Source organism: Saccopteryx bilineata, chromosome 3 (assembly GCF_036850765.1).
Source record: "Saccopteryx bilineata isolate mSacBil1 chromosome 3, mSacBil1_pri_phased_curated, whole genome shotgun sequence".
Lineage (NCBI taxonomy): Eukaryota > Metazoa > Chordata > Mammalia > Chiroptera > Emballonuridae > Saccopteryx > Saccopteryx bilineata.
Window position 1 is genome coordinate 82,616,347 of NC_089492.1, and position 22,241 is coordinate 82,638,587.

The window sequence follows — 22,241 nt, forward strand, 5'->3', positions numbered from 1 at the left end:
AACGGTGCTCCTAGCGAGTGTGTGCGCGCGTGTGGGAGCGTGACCTCTGACACTCAAGTGTTATCTGGTCGAAGTCGGGGAGAAACCCGATAAGTATTAGATTGGTCTGATGAACGAGGACAGCGACGTTGTTGGCATCAGTGGCCACTGTACTTCGTGCTTGTGAGGCCATCGCACACACCTTTCTTAGGCTGGTTTGTGTGAACAAGCTGGGCCAACCAAAACCATGGGATGATGTTCCTTTTACGCTTGAAGTAGAACTATAATTTGGGAGTAATAGAATTAAACCATGTCATCTTAAAATGTTAGAGAAGGAAATGATCTTGTGCTTACCTCCTTGAGTGTGGAAAGAGAGTAAAGCAAAGGAAAACCAGGCATCTAGTCCAAGCTCATAGCTGCGTGGGTTTGTGACCCGCCCAGGTCTTGCAGGCGGCTAAAAACACGTACCCCACCCCCTTCTCTCTGCGCTGAGCAAGTCCTGCTAAAGAGTTTTGCAGAAACTGGAAGTTACCATCAGAGTTGGAAAAACATGTTATGCGTTTTAATATAACAAATGATATATTAAGATGATTTCTTGTTTACATAAATACTTCTAAAGTAGCATTTGGCTTTTAATCTTCTGAGACCTCGAGGTCCACTGAAGATGTTTCTTGTGATTACAGGGGCACACAAGCAACGTGGAAGCACAAAAGGAAGTCCAAATACAGCCAATGCAGATTTCACGTGAATTAAAGTGAACCCACCATGCTCTGATTTTTATTCTCAGACTCATGTTTCTGAGACTACGCCTCTTTCCCGTAGTGAATTTGGAAAACTGCTTCTGTGTATTTTTTTCCTCAGAAACCTATCATTTCAAAGCTGGTCTATGTCAACAGTGTTCTCTTTTCCGTAATAGTTTGCACTGCACAAGTAATTGCTCTTCAGTTACCTTAAGTGATTCTCACATTTAGTCTCTGAGGCTGTTATGCAGAACAATACTTGTATTCTTGTTTTACACAAGAGGCAAATAAAACTGTATTCTTGGACTAAATAAACATTATATTTCCATTCACCCAATAAACATTTATGAGTAGTTATTATGTTAAGGACTCTGCAAGACACTGCAAATAATAAAGTAAAAGACCCAGTGCTTGCTTTCTGAAAGCGTACACTTATTGAGATACAGCCAAATGGACATACAACAAGACACAGTGATATAACGAAAGTTTGCACAAATTACCATGGGTGTGTAAACCTAATCTCTCTGCATGTGTGGACTTAAAGCTAGAGTTATATAACTGCTCAGAGAATAAACACAGCTTCGCATGGTGGGCTCTGTTGGTTCTCAGGAGAAACTGCCATGGGAATGGAAGACCAATAACTTTGCCGGCTCATCAGAACTCCTGGAAAAATAATTCATTGAAAGGCACTGATCTCCACTATACTCACAGCAGGATCTTCAAATGAGAAATATACTGTCTGGACTTGGAAGCCAATGCTTGCGGATAAACCTTGAAGACTGGCTGGGGAAGCATTGACTAGGGAATGATTTTGAGAAGCACTCTGACCCTTTCTAGTCCTTACAATGAACAATGCCTAGACTTGGGTTTAGTAGAGTCAGAAAGGTCAGAGGAAACAAGAAAGAGAGAGAGAGAGAGAGAGAGAAGGAGCAGGAAGCATCAACTCCCATATGTGCCTTGACCAGGCAAGCCCAAGGTATTGAACAGGCGACCTCAGCGTTTCCAGGTCGACGCTTTATCCCACTGCGCCACCACAGGTCAGGCAGTACATGATAATTTTTAAAATTAGAAATAGATATGTATATAAGAAAGCAATCTCTTTCCTGTGTCAAGTCTTTGAAGCTACAGTGACTCCAGAATTTCCATGAAATATTTAGGTGTGGTGACGGCGCGGGGAGGGATGGAAAGAATAGATGACTTGGACCTACGTGCAAATAGCAAGCAGTCTTCTTACTTCTTTCCATGTTTATGTGGAGCAGCTCTTGATTAGGGGGCTCTAAAGCTCCCTTTTTAATCACTTCTTAGTACCTTCACCACCGGAGGAAATAAGCATCAAAAGCTTATGCTTGTACAAGCATACAATTACACTCATATGTTGTTGTTATTTGGTTTTTCAGAAAAGACTATAGTCTTTATATTACTCTGTAGTTTCTTATTTTAAATTCAAGATCATCCATCTAGTATTCACATCAATGTCTAATTTATACCTTCTTTTTTTACAGTCAAATAATATTTTTCGTTGCTTTACCATAATAACTAAAGACATTCAGATTATTTCTAGTTTTTACTGGGACAAATAATACTGCAACAAACACCTCATACACCCATCTTAGATACAAAAGTAGTATTGCTAGTTCAGTAGTATGCATCTTTTATATTATACTACACATTTCCAGGTGATTTCTTCAACAGTATAGCAACTTGTCCTCAAATGACAAAGTCTGATGATGACTTATTCTCATCAACTATGAATGCTATCAACTTTGTATAATCTGATGGTTAAAAAAATAGGTTATTATTTTTCTCTTAAATTGCATTCACTATTAATTCTTAAAGTTTACTTTTTAGTGTTTTAAGGTAGGATTTTTATTCTATATATTTTCAATAGAAGAAATATAATTTCATGGAAAATATTTTTCTTGGAACTATTATTGGTCTACCTCCCAGACTGTCATGTCAAAACAATGTCTCTTTTCAGACTACTTTCAGCCATTTCTAGATTACATTCTACTTTTTTTAGTGCCAGATTTTAAGTAACTTGAAAAAATACTTCTCACTACTGTCTTCCAATCCCTTGATTTTTATAATTATCATCGGATCTTAAGTGTATGGGAATTCTTTCTTTTCTAAGATTCTTGAAGAGTTACAAATGTTTTTAATAGTGAGAAAGATTTTTCCATAAGATTGGAGTTTCTAAAAATAGCATTGCAAGCAAAGTATTTTTATGGCTTGTTTTAGAGGTCTCATTACGCAATGATAAGGTGAATGGGTTCGTGATCCAGTATTGCCATAAAAGTAAAAGCAATTTATTTAAAAAAAAAAATCTCTGAGGGCAATCAAACCCATTCCCCATTTCAAATGCTAAGTTACCGTATCTGCATTTACATTCTGATCACTGTTGCGGTTCAAGTCCCCATGCAGCGGGAGCCTAAACTTCCCAGGTGGTTGAATGTTCACTGAGTCTCCATTCAGAAAAGGCAGCTTTCAGAGATCTCCTACTGAGGGTCCAATTGTGTGGGGAACGGAATGAACCCCTCTTCCCATGTCCTGGTCCCTCACAGAGGTTCCTTAACAGACTAATCAGCTCCTAGGAGGAGTTTGTGGTACCTACTTGTGTGGCCTCCTCCGTGTTATCTTGCCATTTGATGTGATTTTCATGAGGTGTGAAGGACTTGGAAAGATTTAGTCACAGAAACGTCCACTCTGGCCCAGGCAGACAACAATGGGGAAGAAATATATTTCATCCTGGGTGCCACAAGTTTTAGAGAAACTGACCCAATGTAGCCCAGAGGGGACAGTAGAAAGTCTTGGAAACAAAGATAGGTGTCCGGCTGTGGAGTGACACAGGAACATGTGTCTTGGAAAAGAAGCTGCCAGAAAGTATTTGCAAGGCTCGCATGTGGGCGGCGGGCAGACATCATTAGAAGGTCCCAGAGATAACTTTTAGTGTCTTTTAAACTATTTCACCAATTTGAGCTCTTCATACAGATAGGCTGTATGGTTAGTACATTTCTCCCAAAGAACAGCCATTCACTGGCTCACCAGTATTTCCTGAGCACAGGGTATCATTCAGGGGCCACATGGTGACGAGGCAGAGCCTCTCTCCTGAGGGGGCTCAGGTTCAGCTGGAGAGGACATTGAGTGGGGGCTGACACCAGGCAGTGATGGGAGGGACATTTTACTTCATAACTTCTGGGATCCTTCCCAGCTCTTCAGTTCAGTGACTCTGCTTGGCCTGGTGGTTTTTGTTAGAAGTATTTGTATACATTTGCAAAATAGATATCTAGTGAAGAGTATGTGGTTTGAGTAAAAATGGTGTTCTTGGTGACTAACTGGCTAGCTTAGGATAATTCTGAAGTCCTTGGCTTCATTAAACCCATGATCTCACCTCTTGAGTTACAGATGCTAGTGAACACCACCACAAATATTTTCATTTTCATTAACTGTACTTTCACTTTTTTAAAAGATATAGAATCCTCTGATTTATGGAGAGAAAAAGATAGAAAAATGAACTTTTTTTCTTTGACATCAATAGCAAGAGCCATTGATAATAACTCTCATGAATACTGAACTCCATATTTTTTCTCACGTTACTGTCTCTGATACTGGTACGATGCATCTTATAATTCGTGTTCTGCAATATGCATACCTCGTAAATCAATGGCATTTTAACCCTGATGGAAATGGTTAATTCCCTTTAAAAAAAAATGTCAGTGAGTACCCATAGACATGAAGAATGGAATGTAAATCTCTCAGCCTGGAATCTAAAGATGGTGTGTTTCCGCCCTTTTCTCCAAAGCCATCCCCACAGTACCTGGCTCTCCAGGCAGATCCAATGCATATGCATCTTCTCTGGGAAGCCTGCCTTGTCCTGCCTCCATGCTTCCCTGCTGGAGAGCTGCCTGCTATAGGCGGCCAGGCTGCTAGCTCTGGGTCTCTCCCATGAGACATGGCTTCTGTCTGTGCAGTGATTTCGAGTAGCTTGAGCTCCCCTGCCTTCTCTGTCTGGCCTCTCAAATGGATCATGCAGTTATTTATAAAGTGATTTAAAGGCCCAGATAACAGGGATTGTATCTAGGAATTAAATTTGGCTAATAACTGGCAGAAAATTGATCACATCTTGGTTTTAATTGGAATTAATACCAGACTAGACGAAAGCTATTATATGTTAATATCTTTGAATTTATAATTGTACTCCCCCCCAATCGACTTTTGTAAATTTTCGAAGTACGCAAGATGGAAATTTCTCATCAATACATGCAATGAGTTAAAAAAAATTAGGCTTTAAAAAATATAATAAGAAATTGAAAATAGATAGGTAGTTAATCAATGACATGAGTGTGTACAGGTTGAAGGTCAAAGGCACAGAGTTTGGTGTCTGACTTCTCTCCAAGCCCACTCCTTCTGGCACACAGCTCTGGTGTTCTGTGCCCTGTCTGTACTGACTCCTTTTTATCCAGGTGTTTGCACACCTGCTCCCTCTTCTCCATGCCTTCTCTTAGCTAGGGTAACTCCTGACTGTCATATGGAAATACAAGTAAACATTACTTTTTCAGGGAGCCCCACGGCACCCTGGGCATTCCCTGTCGTGGTATCTTTCACTCTTAACTGGTGACATCTCTTCCGTACAAGTTCCAAGTTCTGTGAGGACAAGGACCAAGTCTTTCTTTTTCTTCACGGTTCTGTAAGTGCCTGGCACATAGCACATGATCCATAAATATTTTAAACTGTGAGTTGTTAAATACAAAGATGTATAGCTGTTTAATTACATATCTGAACCTTCAGTGCATTGCATATTTTAAAAATTATGTTCAGCCATTCGAACTTCCAGTTGGTAGGGAGGAATTAAGAGAGGGGGTGGAGAGAAGTTCATGGTGAAAGCACACCAATCATTCCAGATCAGTGTGAAACTCATTAAAGCTAATGGCTGTGGGAGTGTATAGACTCCCGTACACTCTGGGTTATTAAATGCACTGAATTCACCCCTAAATTAAACTCGTTATACCAGCCCTCACATCCCCCAGTGTGCTCTTTATTCACATTCTGGTTAACTCAGCACTCCAAGCCACAGGTTTGCAAATAATCGCCTTCAGTTTGTGGCTTGTTTTTTAAATCTCTTAATACTGTCTTTTGAAGATCAGTATTTTTTTTTTTATTTATTTAAGGGAGAGGAGGGGAGATAGAGAGACACACTCCCACATGTGCCTCAACTGGGATCCACCTGGCAACCTCAGTCTGGGACTGATGCTTGAATTAACAGAACTATCCTCAGTGCCCAGGGCCGACACTCAAACCAATTGAGCCACTGGTGCAGGAGAGGAAGAGATAGAGAAGAGGAAGAGGGAGGCGAGCGAAGCAGATGGTCGCTTCTCTTGTGTGCCCTGACCTGGAATCAAACCTGGGACATCCATATGCCAGGCCGAGGCTCTCTCTATCCACTGAGCCAACTGATCAGGGCCAAAGATCAGAATTTTTGATGAAGTCTATTTTAACAGTATCTTCTTTTATAGGTTATGTATTTGGTGTTGTAGCAAAAATACCTATGCCTAGTGTAATGTCATAAAGATTTTCTTTTTTACTTTTTCCTAAAATTTTTATAGTTTTAGGTTTTATATTTAGGTCTATGATCCACTTTGAGTTAATTTTTAGGTGTGAAACTTTTTGTTTAGCATATGAGTGCCCAAATGTTTAAAATTCTCTCCTTTACCTAGTTTTTTTTTTTTTTTATTGACAATGTATTTTTTCTAGTACTTAAAAATATGACTCCACTGTCTTCTCACTTGCCTTGTTTTGGTGAGAACTGCTTTATCTCTTTTTTTCTGTATGTGAAGTGTCTTTCCCACCCTTGGTTACTTTCATGTTTCTCATTGTCACTGGTTTAAAAAGTCCAGTGATGACGTGCCTTAGGATAACTTGTTTTAAAAGGGACAACTATAAGGTGACGGAAAATTCTTTGACTTTGGGCGATAGGTATACAACATAATCAACGGTTCAAATGCTATAGAAATCTTTACCAGAAGCCTATGTACTCTTATTGATCAGTGTCACCTTGTTAAATTTAATTTTCTAAATAAAAATTTTTTAAAAGGGATAAACTTCTTTGTTTCTTGTGCTTAGTTTTCATTTTCCTTCTTGGGTTTTCAAAGGTTTCTTTCTTTTCTAATTTGAAACATTTTTGATCATTTCTTCATCCCCCTCATGCTTTTGGAAACTCAGTGACATGTATATCAGGTCACTTGAAGTTGTCCCACAGTTTACCGACACCCTATTCAGTTTTTTAAATTATTTTTTCTTTGCACTTTGTTTTGTACAGTTTATTGCTATGTGTGCAAGCTTGCTAATCTTGCCCCAGTGATCTCACATCCAGGGTCACCTTGTCGTGCATTTTTTACCTCTAGTCATTCAGTTGAAGTGTTTGTTTATCTTCAGTGTCTCTACTTAACTTTTTAGGTATACGTAAAGTAAACTTATAACTGTTTCAGTGTCTTTGTCTGCCAATTCTGGTATCTGTCAGTTTCTGGTCAGTTTGATTTATTTCCTTGATATTGATCATGTCTGTGTGTCTCTTTGCATGCCTAGTAATTCTCTTTGGATTCTAGACATTGTTCATTTCACCTTGTTGGATGCTGCCTTTTTCTGAATTCCCACATGCATTGTTGAGCACTGCTGTGGGACACAGACAAGACTATGGGAGCTATTTGGTCTGTTGGGATACTGCTTTACAGACTTTCAGACAAGGCCCGGGGAAGGGTTTGGTTCGAGGCTACATCTTCCCTGGCACTAAGATGAGACTTTCCCGTGGACTCTGTCTCACGAAGGACCAGATTTTCCAGGCTTCCTGGTGAGCACAGGCACGACTCCTCACCTCACCTAGGCTCCTGCTGGGCATGGACTGATCAGCCCTGAGCTGAAGAGTAGACGGACTCTCTGTGGGTTTCTGTCCTCTCTCTGGGCCTCTTTCTCCTCTCCAGGCCTCAGGCCTCAAAACTTGAGCCACCTTGTTCTCCTCGAATTGCTGGCACTGTCCCCTCAACTCAGACACCTGCTGTCCTGCCCCTGGATTCCTCTTACCTGCTCCACGAACTAAACCTCCTCGGGTGGTTACCACAGTGATGGTTGAGCACACCTCCCTGCAACCCTGTCTTGTGACCCCGGTGTTCTGTGCCTAATTTCGGTTTCTGAAAACCATGATTTCAAATCTTTTATACAGTTTTTCTGTTTTCTGTTTGTTTGTTTTTTGTAGGTGTATGTGTGTGTGAATATGGTCCTTATTGTCCCATCTTGGCCAGAAGTGAACATCCTTCAACTCCTTATCCAGTAAGTGCTGGGTGTTCTGGCTAAAGGACATGCATGACCACGGCATTTCCATAAGCCTCATCACATGGTGGCTGAGACCCTTTGGGATTTCCCTTGCCCTCCTTCCTGGGCTCTCTCAGTCCTCTTTCCCAGATGTATGGCTGCTCTGAGTCACTCACTTTTCCTCTAGCATGCTTTGTTTTGTGTATATCCTCTGCCGTTGCCTCTCCTTCTAATCTCCCAGGATAGAGAACTCTCTCTTAAGCCTTTCTTGACCTTTCTTTTGTTTCTCAGAATTGGCTATTCCTTTCTATTTGTGCTTCCGCTACCCTGATCTCACTCAGTTATGAAGTTTATACAGTGCTGCAGTTATTGGATTGCTCTGGCCCTGGTCTGCGAGTCTGTAGAGATAGAAATGAAATCTTCCTTATTTTTTTTGCTCCTTGGTGTCCAACATCATGACTGGGATACAGGGAATGTTCAGTCAATTGTTGGCCACATTAATGGAGAGCTGGAATGGTGAGATTAGCACACCACATGTCAAATAAGGGCTTCAAGGAGGGACAAACCCTCCTTGCCCTGGTTGTTCACCATGAACACACTATGAATCACCTGTAATGCTTTTAAATATTTCTGATGCCCAGAGCCCAAGAACATTAAATCAGAATATCAGACAGTAGATCCCAGACCCTAAGCATATCTTAAAAGTACCCAAATGATACAAATATGCAACCAAGTTTGAGAAATTCTGCTTGTTTAGTTATTTTTTTAAAGCAAGAGACAGAAATAGAGAGACAGAGAGACAAGGGCAGACAGATAGGAAGGGAGAGAGATGAGAAGCATCAACTCATAGTTGCAGCACCTTAGTTGTTCATTGGTTGCTTTCTTATATGTACCTTGACCTGGGGTTGGGGGAGGAGGGTGGCTCCAGATGAGCCAGTATCCCCTTGCTCAAGTCAGCAATCTTGGGCTCAAGCCAGCGACCATAGGGTCATGTTGATGATCCCACACTCAAGCTGGTGAGTCTGCGCTCAAGTTGGTGACCTCAGGGTTTGCAACTTGAGTCCTCAGAGTCCCAGGTCAACACTCTTATCCATTGTGCCACTACCTGGTCTGGCTGTTTAGTACTTTTTAACAGCTTTATTGAAATATAGCAAGAAGTTCACCTATTGTTAGTGCACAATTCAGTGGCTTTCATGAATTTACAGAGTGTAAGACCGTGGCCACAGTACAGTTTTAGAACTTTTCCCTCACCTGCCGAGTTTACCTTAAGCCCATTTGTTATGAATCTCTATTTACTCTCCATCGACCATAGACATCCATCCACAATCTGTTTCTGCCTCTACAGAGTTCATTTTTCTTGATATTTCATATAAATGGAATCATACAATGTGTTGTCCTTTGTATGTGCTTCTAATGCTTTTAGGCTCACCCACGTTGTCATATTTGTCAATGTTTCCTTCCCCTTTGTTGTTGAATAACATCCCGTTACAGGACAGATGTGGCACATTGTACTGATCCAGTTATCAGCCAGCGAGCATTTGGGTTGTTTCTAGTGATTGGTTATTGTGATTACTGCAGCTGCGAACACTCACATTCACTGTGGGCATATGTCTTAATTTCTTTTGTAGATTCTTGGGAATGAAATTGCAAAACCATATAACAGATTTAAATTTTAAGAAACTTCCAAACTGTTTACAAAATAGTTGTATCATGTACATTTATTTCCACAATGAGTGACGATGACAGTTCTTCCACATTCTCCCCAACAATTTTCCTTGTCTGTCTTCCTGATTGTGGCTGCCTGGCTGGTGGGTAGTGGTATCTCATTATAGGTTTCTCTTTCTTTCTTTCTTTCTTTCTTTCTTTCTTTCTTTCTTTCTTTCTTTCTTTCTTTCTTTCTTTCTTTCTTTCTTTCTTTCTTCTTTTTCCCTCCCTCCCTCCCTCCCTCCCTCCCTCCCTTCCTTCTTCTTTCTTTCTTAAGTTCCAAGATTTTACTATTAAAAGATAATGCAAAAAATAAAACAATTTTTTCCCTACCAGCCTAACTTTGTGCAATAATAGAAATATATTAATTCAAGTCCATAAACCCCAAACAAAATTGGCTACATTAAAAAATTATAGGAAAAAGCAGAACTACAACCTAGAAAAGAGAGCTATTGATTCTGCCTTCTATGACAGCTTGCTTTGTTTTGAAATTTGAAATAGTAGATTCCTTCTTCACAAGCAGTCTTCCTTACACCTTTGAATGACCTTATGTGGAACCATTGGTTATACAAGCAAGTTTTGTACAAACTTTTTTTGTGTATAAAAAAGATAAAATAATCCCCAGAAAGGCTTCTAATGGTCCTCTGTGTTTTTTTAATATTGAATTTATTGAGGTGACATTGGTTAAGAAAATTGCATAGGTTTTAGGTGCATAATTCTATAATATATCACCTGTATATTGTATTGTGTGTTCACTTCTGTCAAGTCTCCTCCCATCACCTCTTATCCCCCCTTCACCCCTCTTCTACTCCCCATTTCTCTCTGGTAATCACCATAATGAAGGGAGAGGGGTTGAGGGACTGGGTGAAAAAGGTGAAGGGATTAAGAAAAAAAATCTCATTGTGATTTTAATTTGCATTTCCTTTATGACTAATGACTCTGAATCTTTCAAGTTCTTATTAGTCAAGCATGTGTCCACTTAGGTAAAATCTCTATTTAGCCTTTGCCATTTTGTAAGTTGGGCTGGTTGTCTTCCTGTTGAGTGTTGAGTTCTTTATTTATACTGTGTGTAAGTCTGTCATCAGATAGAAGACGTGCAAATATTTCATTCCTGTCTGCAATTTGCCTTTTTATTTTGTTAGTGATGTCTTTTGAAGTGCAAAAGTTTTAAGTGTTAATGAAGTTTATTATTTTAAATTTTTTTATAGGTTTAGTTTTGGGGTTTTATCTAACAGATATTTGTCTAACCCAAAGTCATAAAATTTTTCTCCAAAGCTATCTTTTAGTTCTTAAATTCTAGGTCTTACATTTAGGTCTCTAATCCTTTTGGTCTGATTTTGTTGTTGTTGTTGTTGAGATACAATCAACATTTAACATGATACTAGTTTCAGGTGTACAACATAATGATTTAAAATTTGCATATGTTGCAAAATTATCACCACAGTAAGTTTAGTTACCATTTATCTCCTTACATAGTTACCACTTTTTTTCTTGTGATGAGAACTATTAAGATCTACTGTCTTAACAACCTTCACATATGCACCATGGTATTACTAACCATAGTCACCAAGACTTATTTATTTCATAACTGGAAGTTTGTACCTTTTGATCCCCTTCACCCATTTTGTCTACACCCCCAATACCTCCCCTCTGTCAATCACCATCAATATGTTTTCTATATCTATGAGCAGGTTTTTAGATTCCACATATACATTATCATACTGTGTTTGTCTTTCTCTGTCTTTTTTCACTTAGCATACTGCCCTTGAGGTCTATTTTTGTTGTTGTAAATGGTAAGATCTCATTTTTTAATGGTTTAATAATTTTCTTTTTGTATGTATGTGTTTTTTTATCCATTCATCTACCTATGGACTTTTGAGTTAATTTTTGTGTATGGTATGAAATAAAGGTCTAAGTTTATTCATTTATGTATGGATATCAATATCACCAGCATTATAAGAAAGGACTTTTTTTTCTATTTAATTGCTTTGACACCTTCGTTGCAAATCATTTGATTGTAAATAAAAGGATATAATTTTTTCAGTTTTGGCTTCATATATCTAGATAATCTGTTCTTAAATGTGTATACATATATGATTATTATGACTATTCTATGTCCCTGGTGTACTGATGCATTTATCACTATAAAATATTCTTCTATCTCTCTTGTAATATTTCTTATTTTGAAACCTACTTGCCTGATGTTAATGCAGCTGCTCCAGCTCTTACACATACTGTTTGCATTTTATATTTTTCTCTCCCTTGCTGTCAATTTATTGATAGTTTTTGAATCTAAGGTACATCTCTTTTTGACAATGTATAGTTGGATTTGCTTTTTAATCCAATCTTAAAATCAGTTTGAGGCCCTGGCCGGTTGGCTCAGTGGTAGAGCGTCGGCCTGGCATGCGGAAGTCCCGGGTTCAATTCCCGGCCAGGGCACACAGGAGACGTGTCCATCTGCTTTTCCACCCCTCCCCCTCTCCTTCCTCTCTGTCTCTCTCTTCCCCTCCCGCAGCCAAGGCTCCATTGGAGCAAAGATGGCCCGGGTGGGGGGATGGCTCCATGACCTCTGCCTCAGGCGCTAGACTGGCTCTGGTCGCAACAGAGCGATGCCCCAGATGGGCAGAGCATCGCTTCCTGGTGGGCATGCCGGGTGGATCCCGGTTGGGTGCATGCGGGAGTCTGTCTGACTGCCTCCCCGTTTCTAGCTTCAGAAAAATACAAAAAAAAAAAAAAAATCAGTTTGAGTTTATGGGAAGTTCATTAAAAAAATCAACTCTTTTTCATGCTACTATGTTATTCACTCAATGAAAACAGGTATCTCTGATTAGGAACCATAGAATAATAGGAAGAGTTTTGTATTGAGAAAGACCTGTTTAAAATCCTCATTTTGTGACTGGCTAGTTTTGTAACTTTGGTCAAGAGTAGTTCTAAAATGTGTAAAGTGGTAATATCTGTCTTGCAGTATTGTAAAATTAAAAAGGAGTCATAGGGACAGCACCACAGAGCTAGCCTGGTCAAGTAGTCAGCAGTTATAATAAGCATCTCCTTGGGTTAGCATATGTGGGTGGTCATATCTGAGGTTCCTATTCTAAGATGCATCTAATCCTGATCTGTTTTCATAGACTGCGGAACTGTCTCCATGCCCTTTGTGGCAACAGATTCTGTGCAATTTATGGGTGCATGATTGTTGGATGGCTGTTGTTAATTTCCACTCATGGTCATTATTTGTTAGCAGGAGGTGCTGATTGAAGGATATCTGATTCCCTCATTCTAGCAACACCAGCACGAATCCAAGTGAAGGTGACTGTGTGGATTTTGGAGGGGCTTGTGATTATTACAGCTGAGCACTGCCTCACTGACTCATAGGGTGCCCCCTCACAATCAAAATACTCAAAAATTAAAAAAAAATTATCTCCTGGGGGGAAATATATATATATTTAAATAGTTAGCTAGATAAACTTTATTTGCTTAGTAAAGCATTTTTTTCTTTATTGAAAAAGTCACTACAGGTTTTTTAAAAATAGCAAATGCCTTATTCCATTAAACTCTGGTTTCATACAAGAATGTTTTTAAAAAGTGAAATATTTTTAATTGATTTTAATTTATTATGTTTTCATAGATTCTAGTGTTGCCCCAAATGCATCCCCCCTTCCCTGTATTCCCTTCAACATCTCCCTTGCCCCCCTCCCAATTGCACCCTCCACCCTTCCCTTCAGGATTATCCTATCCTATCATTCTCTTTCCCTCTGTTCTCTTTTCCTCTGATCCCTTTGATCTCTCCTCTGTCTCAATTCCATTCCTCAGATCACATTGTTCATTGGATTCCTCAAATGAGTGAGGTCATATGATATTTTTCTTTTTCTACCTGGCTTATTTCACTTAACATAATAGTTTCCATGTCCATCCATGTTGCCACAAAAGGTAAGATTTCCTTCTTTTTCATGGCCCCATAGTATTCCATAGTATATATGTACCACAGCTTTTTAATCCACTCATACACTGACAGACACTTGGGCTGTTTCCAGATAGATCTTTGCTATTGTGGACAATGCTGCCATAAACATGAGGGTGCATTTCTCCTTTTGAAACAGTGCTATGGTGTTCTTGGGATATATTCCTAAAAATAGGACAGCTGAGTCAAAAGGCAGTTCGATTTTTAATTTTTTGAGGTATCTCCATACTGTTTTCCACAGTGGCTGCACTAGTCTGCATTCCCACCAACAGTGTAGGAGGGTCCCCTTTTGTACAAATTCTCCTCAGCATTTATTCTGTGTTGTTTTGTTGATGAGCGCCATTCTGACTGGTGTGAGGTGACATCTCATTGTGGTTTTAATTTGCATTTCTCTAATGATTGGTGAGTTGAGCATTTTTTCATATGCCTATTGGTCATCTGTACGTCCTCTTTGGTGAAGTGTCTATTCATTTCTTTTGCTCATTTTTTGATTGGATTTTTTTCTTCCTGGTGTTGAGTTTTACAAGTTCTTTATAAATTTTGGTTATTAACCCCTTATCAGACATACTGGAGAATATATTCTCCCATATTGTGGGATGTCTTTTTATTTTGTTCATGGTGTCTTTTGCTATGCAAAAGCTTTTTAGTTTGATATAGTCCCATTTGTACATCCTGTCCTTTATTTCACTTGCCCATGGAGATAAGTCAGCAAAAATATTGCTGTGAGAGATATCAGAGAATTTACTGCCTATGTTTTCTTCCAAGATGCTAATGGTTTCACAACTTACATTTAAGACTTTTATCCATTTTGAGATTACATTTGTGAATGGTGTAAGTTAGTGATCAAGTTTCATTTTTTTGCAAGTACCTGTCCAATTTTTCCAATACCGTTTGTTAAAGAGACTGTCCTGACTCCATTATATGCTCTTACCTCCTTTGTCAAATATCAGGTGTGATATGTGTCCATAAGGTGTGGGTTTATTTCTGGGTTCTCTGTTCTGTTCCATTGATCTATATGTCTGTTCTTATGCCAGTACCAAGCTGTTCTGAGTATAGTGCTTTGTAGTATAACTTGATATCAGGAAGTGTGATACCTCTCACTTTATTCTTCTTTTTCAAGATTGCTGAGGCTATTTGTGTTCTTTTCTGGTTCCATATAAATTTTTGGAATATTTGTTCTATATCTTTGAAGTCATTGGTATTTTAATTGGTATTGCATTGAATTTATAAATTGCTTCAGGTAATATAGACATTTTAATGATGTTTATTCTTCCTAACCATGAGCATGGTATATGCTTTCACTTGTTTGTATCTTCCTTGATTTCTTTTATCAATGTTTTATAACTTTTTGAGTACAAGTCTTTAATCTCCTTGGTTAAATTTACTCCTAGGTACTTTATTTTTTTGGTTGCAATAGTGAAGGGGATTGTTTCCTTAATTTCTCTTTCTGACATTTCATTGTTGATGTATAAAAATGCCTCTGATATCTGAGTATTAATTTTATATCCTGCCACCTTGCTGAATTCATTTATCAGGTCCAGTAGTATTTTGACTGAGACTTTAGGGTTTTCTATATACAATATCATATCATCTACAAATAATGATAGTTTTACTTCTTTTTTTCCAATTTGGATGCCTTTTATTTCTTCTTCTTGTCTGATTGCTGTGGCTAGGACTTCTAGGACTATGTTGAATAAGAGTGGTGAAAGGAAGCATACCTGCCTTGTTCCTGATCTTAAGGGTATTGTTTTTAATTTTGCCCATTGAGTATGATGTTGGCAGTGGGTTTGTCATAGATGGCCTTTATCATGTTGAGGTGTGTTCCCTGTATTCCCACTTTGCTGACAGTTTTGATCATAAATAGGTGCTAGATTTTATCAAATGCTTTTTCTGCATCTATTGAAATTATCATGTAGTTTTTCTCCTTCCTTTTGTTTATGTGATGAATCACATTGATTGATTTGCAAATATTGACCAGCCTTGCCTTTCCAGAATAAATTCCACTTGATCATGGTGTGTGATTTTTTTCATATATTGCTAGATCTGGTTGGCTAATATTTTGTTGAGGATTTTAGCATCTAGATTCATCAGGGGTATTGGCCTATAATTTTCTTTCTTTGTGTTGTCTTTGCCTGGTTTTGGAATCAGAATTATGCTCGCCTCATAAAAGGAGCTTGGAAGTCTTCCTTCCTCTTGAAATTTTTGAAATAGCTTGAGAAGGATAAGAGTTAGTTCTTCTTTGAATATTTGGTAAAATTCACTTTGAACCCATTGGGCCCTGGGCTTTTGTTTGTTGGGATTTTTTTGATAACTGTTTCGATCTCATTTGTTGTAATCGGTCTGTTTAGGTTTTCTGATTCTTCCCGATTGATTTTTAAAATATTTTATGTTTCAACAAATTTGTCCATTTCATCTAGGTTGTCTAATTTTTTTGGCAGACAGTTCTTCATAGTATTTTCTTACAATTCTTTGTATTTCTGTTGTGTCAGCTGTTATTTTCCCACTCTCATTTCTAATTTTATTTATTTGAGTCCTCTTTTTTTCTTAGTGAGTCTGGCTCAAGGTTCATTGATCTTGTTTACCTTTTCAAAGAACCAGCTACTGGTCTCATTGATCTTCCGTATTGTTTCTTTAGTATGTCATTTATTTCTGCTCTGATCTTTATTATTTTCTTTCTTCTACTACTTCTGGGCTGTATTTGCTGTTTTTTTCTAGTTCTTTTAGATGCAGGGTTAAGTTGTTTATTTGAGCTTTTTCTAGGTTCTTAAGGTATGCCTGTAATGCTATGAACTTCCCTCTCAGTACTGCTTTTGCTGTGCGCCATAAATTTTGAGTTGTTGTATGCTTATTATCATTCATTTCTAGAAATTTTTTTATTTCTTCTTTGTTCTCATTGTTAACCCATTCATTGTTTATAACATGCTATTTAGTTTCCAAGTGTTTGAGTATTTTTCAGTTTTTCTGTTGTGGTTGATTTCTAGTTTCATGCCATTGTGGTCAGAGAAGGTGCTTGATAGGATTTCAATCTTCTTAAATTTGTTGAGACAGCTTTTGTGCCCTAACATGTGGTTTATTCTAGAGAATGTACCAGGAGCATTTGGAAATAATGTATATTCTGCTGCTTTAGGGTGAAAGGTTCTGAAGATATCCACTAAATCGAGTTGATCTAGTGTGTCCTTTAAGTCCGCTGTTTCTTTGCTAATTTTCTTCCTTGAGGACCTATCTAGTGATGTTAGTGGGGTATTGAAATCCTCTAGTATTATAGTATTGCTGTTGATCTCACCCTTTATATCCATCAAAGTCTGCTTTATATATTTAGGCGCTCCTATGTTAGGTGCGTAGATATTTATAATGGTTATATCTTCCTGTTGGATTGCTCCCTTTATCATTATGTGGTGTCCTTCTTTATCTCCTACTATAGCCTTTGTTTTAAAGTCCATTTTGTCTGATATAAAAATATTGCTACCCCAGCTTTATTGTTTGTTTGTTTCCATTTGCATGAAATACTTTTTTCCATCCTTTTATCTTCAGTCTATGTGTATCTTTTGTTTTAAGGTGTGTCTCTTGTAGACAGCATATGTATGGGTCCTGTTTTCTTATCCACATTGCTACCCTATGTCTTTTGATTGGATCATTAATCCATTTATATTTAAGGTTACTATTGATATGTAGTTGTTTATTGCCCCTTTATTCTTTTTTATTTTTTTTATTTTTGCTTCTTTTTTTTTTTTAAATAAATTTTTATTAATGGTAATGGGATGACATTAATAAATCAGGGTACATATATTCAAAGAAAACATGTCTAGGTTATTTTGTCATTAAATTATGTTGCGTACCCCTCGCCCAAAGTCAGATTGTCCTCCGCCACCCTCTATCTAGTTTTCTGTGCCCCTCCCCCTCCCCCTAACTCTCTCCCTCCCTCCCTCCCATGTCCTCCCTCCCCCCACCCCTGGTAACCACCACACTCTTGTCCATGTCTCTTAGTCTCATTTTTATGTTCCACCAATGTACGGAATCATGTAGTTCTTGTTTTTTTCTGATTTACTTATTTCACTCCTTATAATGTTATCAAGATCCCACCATTTTGCTGTAAATGATCTGATGTCATCATTTCTTATGGCTGAGTAGTATTCCATAGTGTATATGTGCCACATCTTCTTTATCCAGTCTTCTATTGAAGGACTTTTTGGTTGTTTCCATGTCTTGGCCACTGTGAACAGTGCTGCAATGAACATGGGGCTACATGTGTCTTCACGTATCAATGTTTCTGAGGTTTTGGGGTATATACCCAGTAGAGGGATTGCTGGGTCATAAGGTAGTTCTATTTGCAGTTTTTTGAGGAACCACCATACTTTCCTCCATAATGGTTGTACTACTTTACAGTCCCACCAACAGTGAATGAGGGTTCCTTTTTCTCCACAGCCTCTCCAACATTTGCTATTACCCATCTTGTTGATAATAGCTAATCTAACAGGGGTGAGGTGGTATCTCATTGTAGTTTTGATTTGCATTTCTCTAATAACTAATGAAGCTGAGCATCTTTTCCTATATCTGTTGGCCATTTGTATCTCTTCCTGGGAGAAGTGTCTGTTCATGTCCTCTTCCCATTTTTTTATGGGATTGTTTGTTTGTTTGTTGTTGAGTTTTATGAGTTCTTTGTAAATTTTGGATATTAGGCCCTTATCTGAGCTGTTGTTTGAAAATATCATTTCCCATTTAGTTGGCTGTCTGTTTATTTTGATATCAGTTTCTCTTGCTGAGCAAAATCTTTTTATTCTGATGTAGTCCCATTCATTTATCTTTGCCTTCACTTCTCTTGCCATTGGAGTCAAGTTCATAAAATGTTCTTTAAAACCCAGGTCCATGATTTTAGTACCTATGTCTTCTTCTATGTACTTTATTGTTTCAGGTCTTATATTTAGGTCTTTGATCCATTTTGAATTAATTTTAGTACACGGGGACAGGCTATAGTCGAGTTTCATTCTTTTGCATGTGGCTTTCCAGTTTTCCCAACACCATTTGTTGAAGAGGCTTTTTTTTGTCCATTGTATGTTGTTGGCCCCTTTATCAAAGATTATTTGACCATATATATGTGGTTTTATTTCTGGGCTTTCTATTCTGTTCCATTGGTCTGAGTGTCTATTTTTCTGCCAATACCATGCTGTTTTGATTATTGTGGCCCTATAATATAGTTTAAAGTCAGGTATTGTAATGCCCCCAGCTTCATTCTTTTTCCTTAGGATTGTTTTGGCTATTCGGGGTTTTTTATAGTTCCATATAAATCTGATGATTTTTTGTTCCATTTCTTTAAAAAATCTCATAGGGATTTTGATGGGAATTGCATTAAATTTGTATATTGCTTTGGGTAATATGGCCATTTTGATTATATTTATTCTTCCTATCCAAGAACAAGGAATATTTTTCCATCTCATTGTATCTTTTTTGATTTCCCTTAATGATGCTTTGTAATTTTTATTATATAGGTCCTTTACATTCTTTGTTAAGTTTATTCCTAGGTATTTTATTTTTTTTGTTGCAATCGTGAAGGGGATTATTTTTTTGAGTTCGTTTTCTAATATTTCATTGTTGGCATATAGAAAGGCTATGGACTCTTGTATGTTAATTTTGTATCCTGCGACCTTACTGTATTGGTTTATTGTTTCTAATAATCTTTTTGTGAAGTCCTTCGGGTTTTCGATGTATAGGATCATATCATCAGCAAAAAGTGATACCTTTACTTCTTCTTTTCCGATATGGATGCCTTTTATTTCTTTGTCTTGTCTGATTGCTCTGGCCAGAACTTCTAGCACCACGTTAAATAAGAGTGGAGAGAGTGGACAACCCTGTCTTGTTCCTGATTTAAGGTAGAAAGTCCTCAGTTTTATGCTGTTTAATATGATGTTGGCTGATGGTTTATCATATATGGCCTTTATCATGTTGAGATATTTTCCTTCTATACCCATTTTGTTGAGAGTCTTAAACATAAAATTGTGTTGTATTTTATCAAAAGCCTTTTCTGCATCTATTGATAAGATCATGTGGTTTTTGTTCTTTGTTTTGTTGATATGGTGTATTACGTTAACCGTTTTGCGTATGTTGAACCATCCTTGAGATTCTGGGATGAATCCCACTTGATCATGATGTATTATTTTTTTAATATGTTGTTGTATTCGGTTTGCCAGTATTTTGTTTAGTATTTTAGCATCTGTATTCATTAGAGATATTCGTCTGTAGTTTTATTTCTTTGTGCCATCCTTGCCAGGTTTTGGTATGAGGGTTATGTTGGCCTCATAAAATGTGTTTGGAAGTATTGCTTCTTCTTCAATTTTTTGGAAGACTTTGAGTAGAATAAGAACCAAGTCTTCTTTGAATGTTTGATAGAATTCACTAGTATAACCGTCTGGGCCTGGACTTTTATTTTTGGGGAGGTTTTTAATAGTTTTTTCTATTTCCTCCCTGCTGATTGGTCTGTTTAGGCTTTCTGCTTCTTCATGACTCAGTCTAGGAAGGTTGTATTGTTCTAGGAATTTATCCATTTCTTCTAGATTGTTGTATTTGGTGGCATATAATTTTTCATAGTATTCTACAATAATTCTTTGTATATCTATGATGTCTGTGGTGATCTCTCCTCTTTCATTTTGGATTTTATTTATTTGAGTCCTGTGCCTTTTTTCCTTGGTGAGTCTTGCCAAGGGTTTGTCAATTTTGTTGATCTTTTCAAAGAACCAGCTCCTTGTTTTATTGATTTTTTCTATAGTTTTTCTGTTCTCTATTTCATTTATTTCTGCTCTGATTTTTATTATCTCCTTTCTTCGTCTGGTTTTGGGTTTTTTTCTTCTTTTTCTAGTTCCTTAAGGTGTGAAGTTAAGTGGTTTACTTCGGCTCTCTCTTGTTTGTTCATATAAGCCTGAAGTGATATGAGCTTTCCTCTTATTACTGCTTTTGCTGCATCCCAGAGATTCTGATATGTTGTATTTACATTTTCATTTGTCTGTATATATCTTTTGATCTCTGCGCTTATTTCTTCTTTGACCCATTCATTTTTTAGAAGTATGTTGTTTAGTTGCCACATTTTTGTGGGTTTTTTCCCCCTCTTTTTTGCAGTTGAATTCTAGTTTCAAGGCTTTATGATCAGAAAATATGCTTGGTACAATTTCAATTTTTCTAAATTTGCTGATATTTTCTTTGTGGCCCAACATATGGTCAATTCTTGAGAATGTTTCATGTACACTAGAGAAAAATGTATACTCTGTCGCTTTGGGATGAAGTGTCCTGTAGATGTCTATCATATCCAGGTGTTCTAGTATTTCATTTAAGGCCACTATATCTTTATTGATTCTCTGTTTGGATGACCGATCTAGAGCCGTCAGCGGTGTATTGAGGTCTCCAAGTATGATTGTATTTTTGTTAGTTTTTGTTTTAAGGTCAATAAGTAGCTGTCTTATATATTTTGGTGCTCCTTGGTTTGGTGCATATATATTAAGGATTGTTATGTCTTCTTGATTCAACTTCCCCTTAATCATTATGAAATGACCATTTTTGTCTCTGAGTACTTTTTCTGTCTTGTAGTCAGCATTATTAGATATGAGTATTGCTACGCCTGCTTTTTTTTGGGTGTTGTTTGCTTAGAGTATTGTTTTCCAGTCTTTCACTTTGAATTTGTTTTTATCCTTCTTGCTTAGATGTGTTTCTTGTAGGCAGCATATAGTTGGATTTTCTTTTTTAATCCATTCTGCTACTCTGTGTCTTTTTATTGGTAAGTTTAATTCATTTACATTTAGTGTAATTATTGACACTTGTGGGTTCCCTACTGCCATTTTATAAATTGCTTTCTGTTAGTTTTGTATCTAGTTTGATTCTTCTCTTTTGTTTTTCTATCATTTGTTTTTGTTTGTTTGTGTTCCATACTTCTTTCCTCTGTTGCTACCTTTTTTAAGTCAAGTGTTTTTGTGGTGGTTTTTTCAAGGGTGGTTACCATTAAGTAATGAAAAGGTTACCTACCATATTCATTGTAGTACCCTATCTTATAAGTATTTCTGCACTTCATCGTCCTTTGCTACTGTTAATCTCCATCCTCTCCCCCCTTTTTTTCCTTTGTTGTCACAGTTTAAGTTTGGTTTTATTGTGTTCTTGGTGGAGCTGTTACTTGTGGTGTTGTTTTCTTTTGTTCTTTGAATGTGGTTGGAAAACCCCCTTTAGTATTTCCTGGAGTGGGGGCTTTCTGTTGATAAATTCTCTCATCTTTTCTGTATTTGTGAATGTTTTTATATCTCCTTCATACTTGAAGGATAGCTTTGATGGGTATAGTATTCTTGGCTGAAAGTTCCTCTCTTTCAGGGCTTTAAATATTGGGGTCCACTCTCTTCTAGCTTGTAGAGTTTCTGCTGAGAAATCTGATGATAATCTAATAGGCCTTCCTTTATATGTTGTACTCTTCTTTTCCCTGGCTGCCTTGAGAATTTTTTCTTTGTCATTGGTTTGTGTCATCTTTATTATGATGTGCCTTGGAGTGGGTTTGTTGGGGTTAAGAAAACTCGGTGTTCTGTTTGCTTCTTGAATTTGAG

The 22,241-nt window shown here is 37.6% G+C and overlaps 1 non-coding gene across 1 annotated transcript; it reads left to right on the forward strand.

Moving 5' to 3' along the window:
* The first annotated feature begins 12,085 nt into the window (after window positions 1–12,085).
* Window positions 12,086–12,161, forward strand: TRNAA-GGC (transfer RNA alanine (anticodon GGC)). The gene has a single exon. It is a non-coding gene; the product is annotated as a tRNA-Ala (tRNA).
* The last annotated feature ends 10,080 nt before the right edge of the window (window positions 12,162–22,241 follow it).